Here is a 16,428-nt window from a genome sequence, read left to right as displayed (position 1 = left end):
AAGCCCTGCTGATTTTATCATCCAATCATGTGCAAGCTAAAATGCTGTTTTTTATTTTCCTTGCATGTCCCCCTCAGATCTACAGCGACTTTACTTCCAAGTGCACTTGCAGTGCAAAGTGGATTTTCCTTTAGTAAATAACCCCCATTGTGTTTCAATTACTAAGCCGGAGCTCACACTGTGCAACACTGTGTGAGCATGGGGGGTTATTTACTAAAAGAAAATGCACTTTGCACTGCAAGTGCACTTGGAAGTGCAGTCGCTGTAGATCTGAGGGGGACATGCAAGGAAAATAAAAAACAGCATTTTAGCTTGTACATGATTGGATGATAAAATCAGCAGAGCTTCCCCTCATTTCAGATCTACCCCTTAGATTTAGAGCGACTGCACTTTCAAGTGCACTTGCCTTTTGTAAATAACCCCCAATGTGTCCATTTGAGACTTATGTGGTTTTAAATCGCTCATTAGAAAAAGGCTGAACCCCACTCGGCCTAACTTGATTTTTTTTCCTGGGAATGGGACAGGAAGTTCCCATCCCACTGCAGGTACACAGCGAGGTATACTGTATGTAGCCAAGAATAAATACAAATATATACAGCACTGCAAATTTTAGTAAAGGAAATTTTTTGTTTAGTTTTGCTACAATCGAACAATGTAAACTTCACTAAAAGCTGGAGATCCTAAAATGGTGACACAAACCTCTTTTGGTACTGAACACACTTCATTTCTTTCACCTGCTCTCTCTTTTGCACTGTTCTCTATTTCACTGTGACACTGACTCTCTCTCTCCTCTGTCACTCCCTCCTCTACCGCTCTCTTACTTTTCTCTTTCACCTCTCCTCTAAATCTCTCTTCTCTCTCTCTCTCTCTCCTGTTCTCTTACTTTTTTCCCTGACATCTCTTGAACTCTCTCTCTTCCCCTCTTTCTCTGTCTACTTCTCTCTCTCTCTCTCTCCTCTACCCCTCTCTCTTCTACTGCTCCCTTACTCATCTCTACTGCTCTCTCTCTCCACACCTCTACCTTCTCTGTGCCTCTCTTCTCTAAAATGTTCTTAGTTCTCTCCTCTACATCTCTCTTCTCCCCTTCTGTTTCACTCCTTTCCCCTACTTCTCTATCTTCTCAGTCTCTCTCTCCTCTACCACTCTCTCCTCTCCTTTACTGCTCTCTTACTTCTCTCCTCTCTTCTACATCTCTCCCACTTTCCTCACTTTCTCCCTCTATCATTGATTCCCCAGCCTTAATAAAGAGCCCAGTCACTACAGCTATTGAAAGGGAACCCCCATAGAGGTGTCAGTCCCTCAGCATCATAAAGTTGTGATGGGTGTCATGGCTGCAATCTTCCCCATAAGTCACTGTGACAGTAAACATAGATACAGAGCAGCTGTGTCAAACTGGCAGCCCTCCAGCTGTTGCGGAACTACAAGTCCCATCATAACTCTGCGAGTCATACTTATAACTCTCAGCCTTGCAATGCCTCATGGGACTTGTAGTTCTGCAACAGCTGGAAGGCTGCCCCCTGATATAGAGGCTTCCATCTGAGCCCCCTCAGCAGGTATGGAATACTGATCCCACTGTTCTGGTACACACTCTCCTGTATGGATGGAGCCTGCTAGCAGTCTGATGTGTCCCACACAAGTGTGTTCCTCAGTCACCCCTGTACAGGCGGCTGGCCCATCTCTCATACCGGACCCAGGTGACACCAGCAATAACACACAGTTTGAGGACCACAGGGCTATTCTCCGGCATCTATTCCCCGGTACACCGTAATTACCTGTCTGCTGTCCCTTCCTGTCCTGGTTCCATGGTAACGTTAGTACCCCGGGTCATTCCGCCGCCCCCCGGGTTCCAAGCTGATAGTTGAAAGCTGCGCAGGCGCACGGTCGGGTGGGCGTGGCTCCACGCTGACAGAGACGTGAGATCACGAGACTTCTTACGCGGCAGAGACACAGGCGTGAGGGCGTGGCTTCTGTATCCAGGTGACGGCTGTTCCAAGTCTAACGAATGAGAGCTGCCCAGAGGATGCTGACGTCACGTGTAGACATCTGTCAGATGTTGTGTTTACACTGTGTGGGATTCTTGTGACTGAGATACGACAAGTGGAATGAGTGACACGTCAACACTTCACTCAGGCTTCTAGGCCAAACCTACACTTCACATAAGATATGCCGTGACTCACTGGCGATGTAATACGGGTTTCTGGGACCTTAGTGGTGCCTCCATGGTATAGAGCAGCGTTATCCTGGGAGTCCTCCTTACATATTCCCATCAAACACAATCCTGGAATAAGCTTTTAGCAAATGGGTGCTGCAGCAACCGCTAGCTGGAAACTGGAACATAAATGATGCGGTGTAAATATTTGGCAGGACACCATGCATCTTCAAGTAAATCCAAACAATCTTTTTTATTGAAGCACGATCACGTCACAAGCCAAAAGAGTACAATATTCCGGAGCGGCCCAGGACCTCTTCATCGTCAATGCCTGAAGAAGGGGTCTAGCACAGTTCCGAAATGTTGCACTCTTTTTGCTTGTGATGTGATTGTGCTTCAGTAAAAAAGATCGTTTGGACTTACTTGAAGATCTGTGGTGTGCTGCCAAATATTTACACTGATTACTAATGTAGCACTACCCCCATAGGAGTCGCTGATGTCAGGGTTCCTCACTGCTGCACAGCCAGTCACACAGCATTTCTTTCTTGCATCCAGACACAGAAATCAGTCCCTTGGTTTGTTTTTGTTTTTTTATTAGGGGATGATAACTTGGAGGGGGCAAGGGATTATGAGATGCCCAACTTGAAAATGTCCAATGATTCAAACCAGGGACAACTTCCTCCCCATTTACACCTCTTCTTCCTTCCTCCTGCACAAATTTGGTTCCCTTGTACAGCTCCCACTGGTTCACTCCTGGGGGAACTAACAGTCTCTGGTTAGCTCAGCAACAACACATTACGGGTTAGGAACTTGCCATCGTTTGGTAAAGTAGCGCAAGTGGAGTGAACAGCATCTCACACAACCTTCTGCTTTCCTGTTGACATTGATCTCAGCTCTACTGCTTGCAGAAATGCTAGCCCACCTGGCTGCTTTTTCTTCCCAGTCCTCCTGACTGACACACACATGGAGACTCCCCAGGGCAAGGTTAGATTAAGTCTTGGCACACAGCTGTCTTCAAGAGAGCACTGTCACAGCTGGCAATCTCTCCCCTTGTCTGTCCCTGCACCGTGCTGATCTACTCACCGTCTCTCCTTGTTCTCTCCACTGCCTCTCTGGTTAGGGTGCCTCCTGTGGTGGGATCCTTAAAGGCCAGCCCAAGGTAAAACTCATCCCTGGGAGGGGTTCCTCAAGGGCTACCAACAGACTCCCCCCAGCACTACTTCCCCATCTTCCACCCGACTCTCCTGCTGGCATGGCCCATGTCTATTTAAGGGCTCCTTAGTTTCCCTGCCAGGGCCCCAACCTGAGGATTGGCTAAGGGCCTCTAAATATTCAAGGCAACCCCTCCTATCCTCCGCCCACTATCTTCCAGAACATTCACCAACATTCAAAAAAGTGGGGGTGAGGAGGCTCCAGAGAGCTGCCAGGATGAGTCATCCAGCCCTGGCCTCTAATAACCCTGAACCAGATTCAGTGACTCAGGTTTATCCCTGGGCCAGACTATAGTTTGCCTACTCTAATTCTCATAGCACACACACTAGAGCAGGGATCCTCAAACTACAGCCCTCCAGCTGTTGCGGAACTACACATCCCATGAGGCATTGTAAAACTCTGACATTCACAGACATGGCTAGGCATAATGAGAATTGTAGTTCCTGAACAACTGGAGGGCCATAGTTTGAAGATCCCATGCACTAGAGGATGCTACACTAATATTTGTCTAATTAGCTTTCTAATGCCTGCTGGACTATGGACACACTCTTCCCTGGATTTCAGGGTCCCTCTCAGAGAAGTATTTATCACACAACTGTCATTCCTCCCAATTTTAGAGATGAGCATTCCCCTATGACAGAGGCTGTGTGCTACCCATTTCTTTCAAGCCATTCTTTTGCAGTTTGCTTAAAAAAAAGGGGGGGGGGGGGCTCGTTCATGCTATATGCCTCTATTTTGCGCACTGCATAAATGCTGGGCACATAGAATACAATTGTTTACTATGTGCCCCATTCATACCACAATGCTGATGTGATGTGCAATGCTGCAAAAGTCCTCAGCACAGTGGATGACACTGCACTGCAGCACAGCACACTGTGCAGAGACTTGAATGAAGTGTCAACATACGGTATTTCAACTAAAGTTAAGAAAAAGTATGCAATGCAATGTGCTGAAGCATGCATAACACCGCCCCCGTGCTGGACCTTAAACTGGCAGCTGCTCATGCAGTAAAATGATGCGTTTTACTGTGTGGGCTTGTGTAAACATGCACTAAAAGTGACAATTAGGGCCTCTATTGATGAGCTTTGAGCTTGTGTTGAAGACTTCAATATGGCATCAGTTCGAGTTGCTTCTGAGATCATTCAAAATTTGTTGACTGGCCTGAAGGTGATCTTCTTCTGCCTGCTTCAAGCAGGTTTTGCTTTCCCATAAAATTGTACAGGAATGCAACCTGTACTTGAACCAAACAAAAGAACATTGATAGGGCCCTTGAAAATCTCCCTGCAAAAAAACATAAATTCTAGCCTCTCCCAGTGCCTATAATTCTGTTCTAATGCAGAGAAATCATCACCTTAGGTCTCTTCAGAAGCCATACATAGAACTCCATCCAAACCTTTTTTGTTTGTTTTAAGTAAGATGGAAAGGGGTTAGACACTCTCCCGGGTTTTTAGTTTTATCTGTATTGGCAGCAGCATTCATGATAGACTGAAGAGGGGATAGCCTTTGGAGATCCAGGCCAATGAGAAGGGAGTTGCAATAGTCAAGGCGAGAGATAACAAGGGAGTGAATGAGGAGCTTGGTGGTTTCATTTGTTAAAAATGGGCGAATTTTAGAGATGTTACAGAGGTGAATTCTACAAACTTTTGACAACGATTGGATTTGAGGCTGAAATGACAAGTCAGAGTCTAGGATTACACCGAGTACCCTGGCGTGAGGGGAGGGACTGATAGTTGCATTGTTGATTTTGATGGAAAAGTCATGGAGGGGGGCACGGGCGCGCGGGGGGGGGGGGGGGGAATATTAATAGCTCAGTTTTAGAGAGATTTAGTTTAAGGAAGTAGTGCGACATCCAATGCCGATATGACAGTTAGTAAGTTAGTAATGCGAGAGGAGACTGAAGGAGTGAGGTGAGGAGTAGACAGATAGATTTGGGTGTCATCGGCGTATAAGTGGTATTGGAAGCCATGGGCGGTTATCAAGTTTAATAATAATCAAGTGACCAAGGAAGGAGGTGTAGATAGAGAAAAGAAGGGGTCCAAGAACAGTGGGGGCCCTCACAGAAAGGGGCAATGTAGAGGAGGATACAGAGCTGTAGGTGACACTGCAGGAGCACTGTGATAGATAGGCAGAGAACCAGGATAGAGCAGAATCTCGGAGGCCAAGGGAATGTAGTTTATTGAGAAGGAGCGGGTGGCTTGGTCAACAGTATCAAAGGCCGCAGAGAGGTCAAGTAGTTGGAGTATGGACTACTGGCTGTTGGTTTTAGCAGTTAGTAAAACGTTAGTGAGTTTTAGTAAGGCAGTTTCCGTGGAGTGCTGCGAGTGAAAGCCAGACTGTAAGGGATCAAGAAGGTTATTTTCACTGAGGTAGGAGCTAAGACGGTTGTAGCCTTCTAGAAGATTAGAGGTGAATTGGAGCAATGAGATGGGTCTTAAGTTGTTCAGGTTGGTGGGGTCCAGTGAGGGCTTTTTAAGTATGGGAGTGATCTGCGCATGTTTTAGAGGGGAGGGGAAGGTGCCACTAGAGAGGGAGAGATTGAAGATGTGAGAGAGGGAGCATAGGAAAGAAGAAGAGGGTGACCGTAGTAGTTGTGAGGGAACAGGATCCAAGGGACAATTGGTTAGGTGGGCATCTGAGAAAAGTTTTGTAACCTCTTCAGTAATTACCTTTTGTATCACTCAATCCTCCCAATTAAATTGTATGCTCTCAGGAGCAGAACCTTCCTAACCCTCTTGTAGAACACAACGTGTTATATAACCCCCCATTATTCCTTTTTTCTTTCAGCCCGGGTTCACACCACAACGGGCTGCGGATCGCACAGGAGCGCTGTGCGTCCCTGTTCACCATTTCAGGGACGAATCAGGGCCGATTCTATGCCTGAATTCGGCCCTGAAACGCAGCCAAAGACGCACAGCGTTTTTGTGCAGTGCGCACCACAGCCGCCCCAGGGATATGTGAACTGGCTCCATAGGGAGCCAGTCACATTCTCCTGCTATGCGAATTAGAGGTGCGGAAACGCACCTCTAATTCGCATAGGTGTGAACCCGGGCTTAATCTTTTTGGTGCTATATAAATCCTATATAATAATAACTGCATTTCTGCTATGTGTCTGTAATTAAAAATATTAGAGTGTAATACACACATCTCTCCACCAGAGGTCCAGTTAGCTTTTCTATCCTTGATTAACCAAATATTAGTAAAAAGGACAGGAGATCTACAGGATCTGTCTCCTCTTAGAGGTAGTGTTTAAGAGAGGTCATATCATTTAAGTTTTTAGCTGCTCCTGTAAAATCACTTGACTACAGCCATGAACAATTACTACAGCTGGGAGAGATCTTCTGCCCTTATTTATCATGGCCGTTGATTGGGCTATGGGTGACATTATCAGTGCATAGCTCCCAACTGTCCCTGATTTTGAGGGACTGTCCCTGATCTGGAGCAATGTCCCTCTGTCCCTCTTTCCTCCTTATTTGTCCCTCATTTTGGTCTGATCAATATAGATGTATATAAAATGCACTTTTTATCTTTCAAAAAATGTTTCCCAGTGCTAAACCTTTCATCCAATTTCTAAATTGCTGCATTTGTACATTTTAAAAGCCATTATAAAGGAATAGTAGTGGTAAAAAAATGTCCTTGTGGATTTAATTAATCTTTTTTTTGGTTAATTCTCCTTTAAGGGGGTGTGGCATGGGGCGTGTCCTATGCCTACATACATTTGTTAGTAAGTGTCCCTCATTCCCATCTCATAATGTTGGGAGGTATGATCAGTGTACTGCCCGTTTCCTGTTGGGTGCACTCTCTCACATCCTTCTGTTTAGTAGCCTGATCAGGAGGAAGCTGGGGGTGAGACAGTGAAGCAGGTCCACTCTGGGGAGTTGCAGGATGTTGGTCCTTCACAAGTTGACGTGAGAGAACAGCCATCAGAATACATGAGAAAACACTATATATAAACAAAAAAACTTGCTGCAATCAGGCTAAGACAATAAAAAAAAAAAAAGCTGCCAGGACTAAGGGTCAATGATACCAAAGTCCCAATATATATATACAGCAAAAAGGGGGCTGACCCGGAGTAGCGAACAGAAAAGGTATGATGGATGTTTGTATGTCGGAAAAACCAAATTGGAATTCTGGCATAGGGCATACCGCCACATCAGAAGCATGCAGACATGTGACCCCGACTTACCACTGGGGAGACATACGGCCCTGGTTCACCAGGGAGAATTCCCAAGAATCAAATTTTTGATCTTGGATCGGGTCCACCCAGGTTGGAGAGGAGGAGATTGGAACAAGGATCTCCTCCAACTCGAACTGAGGTGGATCTACAATTTACAGGCGACCAGACCCCCTGGACTCAATGACTCCACTTGTTTCAAGCCCTTCTTGGAGGGTTTTGACTCTGGGAGTATGGAAAGATAGATCCTTTCTTGAGTCCGTGGCTGTTTGCACGCCCCAGGTCCTGCCATACGATTTGCAGGTTATCTGACTCTAGGCCCTTGACCTGCCCCTATTTATGCCTTTACAACTTTTAGGCTTTATTTGCCCGTACGCTATGTCCTAAGTAGGAACCCACTTTGGGGCTCGAGGTGATAGGGGCCTACCTGTATGTCCAGGTTTCGGGTGTGGCAGGACATCGGGGTTATCCCCTGCTCTGTTTATCGTGCCCCAGGCACGCTGGAGTATCGGGTTTTGTTCCCCTTTTATTTATTTATTTGCTCCAGAGCTCTAGGCTCTTTTCATTGGTTTTTCTCCCCATTTTAGGGCTCTGCTGTGTTCTCCCACGCCTTAGTGGCACTAGTTGGTATCCAGTGTGCCCGTACGACCATGGTTTGCATGAGAGTGCAGGCCTGCAGCCCTTTTTTATTGTTGTTGGCATGTGTGTTCTTTTTTTCAGGCACCGCCCCTTGCTGTCACTGTGCGTGGACCCAGCACGGTAAGGCTGTCCCCCTCCGGGACACACTAGGGGAACGGATCGTGTTCCCCCTGTCCAGATCGGGTTCAGCGTCAGCTGACTCCGGTCCTGGCTTCCCGTGCTGGTGGGAGTGAACGGCGGCGCGCGCCTCCGGGACGCGGCGCCGCGACGTCAGCCGCGACGATGCGCTCCAGTGTTACTGGTGCGCGTGCGCGGTGTGGGGTCAGGACCGGCGTCATTCGTTCCTTTGGGGGGGCGGGGCGCGGTCCACTCCCAGGGGGCCCACTATTGGACCAGGATGACAGGAGATCTGCCCAGGGGCGGATCCCCTGCCAGCTGGAGCCGAATGGGAGGAGGGAGTCTAGGGTGGACACGATGCACACAGCTGCTTGCTGTTGCAATCAGCTGGCCTCACTTTCAGTGGAGATAAATAGCTGAGCTCATCCACTCGGATCTTGTGATCGGAGGAGGATGCTGCACTCATGCTGGGCTCCTAGCTGCTAAAGTAAGTTACCTGTTGGACTGGGGGTATTACTGGGGAGCTTTTCACTCCTCTGATTATTTGGGGAGCTTTTTACCCTTTTGATTATTTGCTCATATGTGATGTGGTTATATATACCACAACCCATATATATATACTTTTTGCATTACCTTTTTTTTTTTTTTTTTTTTTTTTTTTAAAAAAATAAAAAAAGACCCCCCTCTCTCTCCCAACACCAGATCTCTTTTATGATGTCTGTCTGATGGTCAGCAAGGTACCCTCCGTGCCCTCCTCCCCTCCCCCTACGGTACACCTTGTAGGTGTTATTTGTGGCTCCAGATCCCAGGTATGTTTCTCTTTGACCATTAGCCTTTACACATTGACAGGTTCTCTGTACCAGTCTGATGGGGGTGTTCACCCCCAACTCTTTGCCACTCCTCATGATACTGTTTGCTTGGTCTTAGGTCCGAAGATTTCTGTGGACCCCAGCCCATGCACAGACGTTGCGCCCTAATTTGGACGTGACGTGTCTCAGCATCTAGGGAAATGGTGTCCTCCACATGAACCTCTTCTAGTACTCCATCTACTCACAATTGGATCACCTGGAATTACACATGGCCTGGGATACCACAGCAGAGCTGATTATTTGCTTTGAATCTTTTTGTAACACGTGCATTGGGTAAGTGAGTTCACTCTCACATATGAGGTTTGGGGGACATATTATGTCACATGTATATGTAATGCTAACTACTCTATGTTTTTTGCTTCTGTAATATGAAACAGATGATAAACCTCACTTGTCAAACCCTGACGAAGGACTTTCCGAAACGCGTCGGTTTAGTGAGACCTACCCCATCCTATGCTTAACTGTTTGTCCATTGTGATTATCTTCTGTCCCCCACATGCTGTCCTTGATGCATTCGTATCTATGTATTTTTTATGCTTGAGTTGATTTTGTCACTTGGTATATTTTTGTATTATGTGTGTGTATTTTGTAATAAAATTTTCTTTTTTCATACATACTATGAACGTTTTTTGGTAATGCCTTAAAAATCCCACCTCTGGGGAACCCATTGTTCGTTTTTCAATATATATATACAGTGCATCCAGGAAAGTATTCACAGCGCTTCACTTTCTCCACATTTTTTTGTTACAGCCTTATTCCAAAATGAATTAAATTCATTATTTTCCTCAAAACTCTACAAACAATACCCCATAATTACAACATGAAAGAAGTTTGTTTGAAATCTTTGCAAATTTATTAAAAATGAAAAACGTAAAAAATCAAATGAAGCGCTGTGAATACTTTCCAGGTGCACTGTATAAGAAAATTAGAAATAAGTGTAGTGCTAAAGGGGCGTACAAATGGGCCGAATATCGGGCGGCATCAGCCGGTTCAATAGAAATCGTCTGGCATTCGACCCGTGTGTATGACAGCAGGTCCGACAGAAGCCAGCTGTTTGGCCGTCTTCTGTCGAAGGGGCATGACCGAAAAAAGTCTGCCGATCAGCACTCTCAGCCAAGGGCCGTCCCCCTGTCAAAACACAATAGCTCAGCGGGGAGATCACTGTACTAACATCGGATTGCTAATATAGTGGCTCCTCCCGAGCTCTTCAGTTTTTTTCTGTCTTTCAGCCCACTGAGTTGAAAAAAAAAAAAAACATACTAGTGTATTCAGGTTTAGAATGAGTTACGGGTATATACAAACATAAAAAAATGTGTCCAAATATATGAAATCAGTCCACATTAGGTGATATATGAAATAAGTCCACATATAGGCGATAAAACGAGTAGAAAGGAAATAATCCTCACAAACGTAAGTGTTACAGGGCTCATTCACATTTGAGCTCAAAAACACTGATTTTACAGGTGCTTGAGCTTTTTTTTTTTAGCTTTTTTTTTTTTTCTCTGCCGCTAACATTCCATGTTAGCCTATGCGTCCATGCACTCTATGGCTACTTTCAGACTGGGGTGGGTGGGTGTCGGCGGTAAAGCGGCGCTATATTTAGCGCCACTTTACCGTCGTTTTAGCGGCGCTATTTGGCCGCTAGCGGGGCTTAAAAGGGTTAAAACTGCCCACAAAGCGCCGCTGCTGCGGCGCTTTGCCGGCGGGTTTGTGGCACTGCCCCATTGTTTTCAATGGGAAGGGGCGCTTTAGGAGCGGTGAATACACCGCTCCTATAGCGCTGCAAAGATGCGGCTTGCAGGAATTTTTTGACCGTCCTGCAAGCGCATCACTCCAGTGTGAAAGCCCTTGGGCTTTCACATTGGAGTGAATTGAGCGGCTCTTTCAGGGCGCTTTGCGATATAGTGCCTGCAAAGCACCTCAGTGTGAAAGTAGCCTATAGGTTTAGAGAAAGGGGTGTTTAGAGGCAGAAAAAAAGTTGCGTTCAGGAGAGGAGTTTTTGAGCATAAAAGGGCGCTCAAAAGTGTCTAAACGCACATCAACGCCCGTTAATACATTATAATAGCCAGAATAAATTCTGGCCAACAGAATGCAGTAACGCCAGATGCTAGATGCATATTAATGTGCATAAACGCGCATGCAAAAATTAGTCTTTCTACTGCGTTTTTCTGCTGCTAAATGCCGGTAGGGAAAAAAAAGCATCATAGAGAATACAGTATGCATGTGCCCTTATTTGTACATCAAAGTAGCACATCCACAATTCTCACCTAGGTGAGAATATCTCCCCACCCCCTGCACAGATGTGCCACAAGGCTAGGGTCCCGTGAGGGATCTGTGTACATGCCTGTTTCCCTGGCCATTGGCATACATGTGGGGTTTCCTGCGCATGCACAAAGAGTGTAACAAGGGAGCTCTAGAAACCTTTCCCATCTTTGCACATGCAAGGAAACTCACCTGCGTGTGCACACATGTACTGACAAGCTCTGCTAGGCCCAGGACCCAAAGGCTAGGCAGAGCCCATCTCTGCATGCGCCATAGCAGTCGCAGCCAAGGGGGAGTTTGCCAATTTTTTTCACTCTATGAATATTTCAACTTACTTAAACTGTGATTTAACGTTTTAGGCTCGGTTCACACTGGAACCAGCTGGGGATCACACAGGAACGCTGTGCGCCCCCATTCTCCGGTTCGGGAAGGAATCAGAGCCAAATCTTTGCATGAATTTGGCCCTGAAACTGAACCAAAGATGCACATCGTTTATGTGCAGTGCGTTCAGCAGCCGCCCGCAGATATGTGAACCAGCAACATAGAGAGCCGGTCACATTCTCCTGCTATGCGAATTGGATGCAGGGAAACCCACATCCAATTCGCATAGGTGTGAAGCCAGCCTTAAGCCTTGTACACACGACTGGATTTTCCGCAGACAAAGCGCCGGACTTTTGTCCAAGGGCGTGTGCCGTGAACTTGTCTTGCATACAAACGATACAAAATTGTCCAGCAACAAACACGAACGTAGTGACGTACTACATGGAATTTGCAGCTCTTGAGCGCCACCCTTTGGGTACCTTCTGCTAATGTCTTGTTTGGTGAGCAATGATTCCGAGCATGTGTGTTTGTACTTTGGACTTTTGTGTGATGGACTTGTGTACACACGATAGGAAAACCTGACAACAGACCGTTGTCCGCCGAAAATTTACTAGCCTGCCATCCAAAATTACAAACATCAATATCATGATTACCACCACACAGGAGTCTTCTTTGCCTTCTTGGTGAGGACATGGATGTCATCCCCACAGGCTCACCAGGCTCCCTCTCCATTGGACTGACTGTATCATCAACATTATACAGGTGAAAGAACTACACATTCATTCAATTTTGAGCTCTAGGTATTGATCGATCTGTCTGCTCCTTTGCTTCGCTCTTGACTATTTGACACATTGTCGGACATCAAACAAATGGAATGCAACTTTAATCTGTTAAGTTTTGTGCTATGTTATACTGTAATGCCATTTGGGCATCTGTGAATGCCTTATAAATTCTTTAAATCATATGCGCTTAAATTTGATTAAGTATGTATCAATATTTATCTATAACTTTGTCAATATTTCATTTATAGGTTATTATAATATTTGTATCAAATTTATGCTACTTTAAGGCCCTGACGAAGCGCGTAGGCCATCTGTTTTGATCCTTTCTGCCAGGATCAGCACGTTCTGGACCGAATAACAGTAAACTGTGATTTTAACCTTTTATAGTCGTAGAATGTTTTTACTTAACCATTGATATATGGTAAATAAAGTCTAATTATTTTTATTCTGTGGTATATATCTTCATTTAAACCCTACAGGGGTACACACAAAGTCCCACTCCACTTTATTTTTGCTATTACACAACATAACTGAACCAGAACTTGCAGCAGACTTGCAGAATGTTTGCAAAGAAAGATGATCTGGAGTCATGCAATGTGGACTTTCTGCAATTGTGCAAAAAACTTGTGAAGCCGAGCAAGTCTAGCAAAAGCCCAGCAAGTCATTTTCACACTTGCAGCACGATTACTTGCTATCTGGGTACATATTAGAGGGGGTGTTCTGTAGTTCACCGAGAGCTGAGTACACTGATCACTGATAAGGGTGCAGCACAGTCATAGAGTACAGAATGTTATTGGCTGATAAGCTGTTTGGCAAGTTCAACAAATTTTTTGCACATATTAAAGTGTTTGTTCCCCCAACATTTCCTATTCTATATACACTATAGTACCAAAAGTATTGGGACCCCTGCCTTTACACACACATGAACATTAATGGCATCTCAGTCTTAGTCCGTAGGGTTCAATATTGAGTTGGCACACATGTGAGAGAGATATGTAGGACAGGACTGTCACTATAGGCAGAGATATGTAGGACTCATTATAGACAGAGATATGTAGGACTCTCACTATAGGCAGAGATATGTGGGACACACTATAGGCAGAGATGTGTAGGACTCACTATAGGCAGAGATATGTAGGACTCACTATAAGCAGAGATATGTCAGGCTCTCACTATAGGCAGAGATATGCAGGACTCACTATAGGCAGAGATATGTAGGACTCACTATAGGCAGAGATGTGTAGGACTCACTATAAGCAGAGATATGTAGGACTCACTCTAGGCAGAGATATGTAGGACTCACTATAGGCAGAGATATATAGGACTCACTATAGGCAGAGATATGTAGGACTTACTATAGGCAGAGATCTGTAGGACTCACTATAGGCAGGGATATGTAGGACTTACTATAGGCAGAGATATGTAGGACTCACTATAGGCACAGATGTGTAGAACTCACTATAGGCAGAGATATGTAGGACTCACTATAGGCAGAGATATGTAGGACTCACTATAGGCAGAGATATGTAGTACTTACTATAGGCAGAGATATGTAGAAGTCACTATATGCAGAGATGTGTAGGACTCTCACTATAGGCAGATATGTGTAGTACTCACTATAGGCAGAGATATGTAGGACTCACTATAGGCAGAGATATGCAGGACTCACTATAGGCAGAGATATGTAGGACTCACTTTAGGCAGAGATGTGTAGAACTCTCACTATAGGTAGAGATGTGTAGGACTCACTATAGGTAGAGATGTGTAAAACTCACTATAGGCAGAGATATGTAGGACTCACTATAGGCAGAGATATGTCAGACTCTCAGTATAGGCAGAGATGTGTAGGACTCACTATAGGCAGAGATGTGTAGGACTCACTATAGGCTGAGATGGGTAGGACTCACTATAGGCACAGATATGTAGGACTCACTATAGGCAGAGATATGTAGGACTCTCACTATAGGCAGAGATGTGTAGGACTCACTATAGGCAGAGACATGTAGGACTCTCACTATAGGCAGAGATGTGTAGGACTTACTATAGGCAGAGATATGTAGGATTCACTATAGGCAGAGATATGTAGGACTTACTATAGGCAGCGATATGTAGGACTCACTATAGGCAGAGATGTGTAGAACTCTCACTATAGGCAGAGATGTATAGGACTCACTATAGGCAGAGATGTGTAGGCCTCACTATAGGCAGAGATATGTAGGACTCACTATAGGCAGAGATATGTCAGGCTCTCACTATAGGCAGAGATATGCAGGACTCACTATAGGCAGAGATATGTAGGACTCACTATTGGCAGAGATGTGTAGGACTCACTATAGGCAGAGATATGTAGGACTCACTCTAGGCAGAGATATGTAGGACTCACTATAGGCAGAGATATGTAGGACTCACTATAGGCAGAGATATGTAGGACTTACTATAGGCAGAGATCTGTAGGACTCACTATAGGCAGGGATATGTAGGACTTACTATAGGCAGAGATATGTAGGACTCACTATAGGCACAGATGTGTAGAACTCACTATAGGCAGAGATATGTAGGACTCACTATAGGCAGAGATATGTAGGACTCACTATAGACAGAGATATGTAGTACTTACTATAGGCAGAGATATGTAGAAGTCACTATATGCAGAGATGTGTAGGACTCTCACTATAGGCAGATATGTGTAGTACTCACTATAGGCAGAGATATGTAGGACTCACTATAGGCAGAGATATGCAGGACTCACTATAGGCAGAGATATGTAGGACTCACTTTAGGCAGAGATGTGTAGAACTCTCACTATAGGTAGAGATGTGTAGGACTCACTATAGGTAGAGATGTGTAAAACTCACTATAGGCAGAGATATGTAGGACTCACTATAGGCAGAGCTATGTCAGACTCTCAGTATAGGCAGAGATGTGTAGGACTCACTATAGGCAGAGATGTGTAGGACTCACTATAGGCTGAGATGGGTAGGACTCACTATAGGCACAGATATGTAGGACTCACTATAGGCAGAGATATGTAGGACTCTCACTATAGGCAGAGATGTGTAGGACTCACTATAGGCAGAGACATGTAGGACTCTCACTATAGGCAGAGATGTGTAGGACTTACTATAGGCAGAGATATGTAGGATTCACTATAGGCAGAGATATGTAGGACTTACTATAGGCAGCGATATGTAGGACTCACTATAGGCAGAGATGTGTAGAACTCTCACTATAGGCAGAGATGTATAGGACTCACTATAGGCAGAGATGTGTAGGACTCACTATAGGCAGCGATATGTAGGACTCACTATAGGCAGAGATGTGTAGAACTCTCACTATAGGCAGAGATGTATAGGACTCACTATAGGCAGAGATGTGTAGGACTCACTATAGGCAGAGATATGTAGGACTCACTATAGGCAGAGATATGTAGTACTTACTATAGGCAGAGATATGTAGAAGTCACTATATGCAGAGATGTGTAGGACTCTCACTATAGGCAGATATGTGTAGTACTCACTATAGGCAGAGATATGTAGGACTCACTATAGGCAGAGATATGCAGGACTCACTATAGGCAGAGATATGTAGGACTCACTTTAGGCAGAGATGTGTAGAACTCTCACTATAGGTAGAGATGTGTAGGACTCACTATGGGTAGAGATGTGTAAAACTCACTATAGGCAGAGATATGTAGGACTCACTATAGGCAGAGATATGTCAGACTCTCAGTATAGGCAGAGATGTGTAGGACTCACTATAGGCAGAGATGTGTAGGACTCACTATAGGCTGAGATGGGTAGGACTCACTATAGGCAGAGATATGTAGGACTCACTATAGGCAGAGATATGTAGGACTCTCACTATAGGCAGAGATGTGTAGGACTCACTATAGGCAGAGACATGTAG

General features: G+C 45.1%; 1 protein-coding gene across 3 annotated transcripts in view; it reads right to left on the bottom strand.

Annotated features, from left to right (window-relative positions):
• SLC41A2 (solute carrier family 41 member 2) overlaps window positions 1-1,930 on the bottom strand; it is a 192,275-nt gene extending 190,345 nt beyond the window's left edge. For all 3 annotated transcript variants that reach the window (XM_073620286.1, XM_073620285.1, XM_073620284.1), the window contains exon 1: window positions 1,773-1,930. The gene's annotated coding sequence lies outside the window, so the exon portion shown is untranslated. The remainder of the gene's footprint in view (window positions 1-1,772) is intronic.
• Window positions 1,931-16,428: the final 14,498 nt, after the last annotated feature.

This window comes from Aquarana catesbeiana, linkage group LG03, assembly GCF_042186555.1.
Source record: "Aquarana catesbeiana isolate 2022-GZ linkage group LG03, ASM4218655v1, whole genome shotgun sequence".
Lineage (NCBI taxonomy): Eukaryota > Metazoa > Chordata > Amphibia > Anura > Ranidae > Aquarana > Aquarana catesbeiana.
This window is presented reverse-complemented; position numbering and strand designations above follow the sequence as displayed.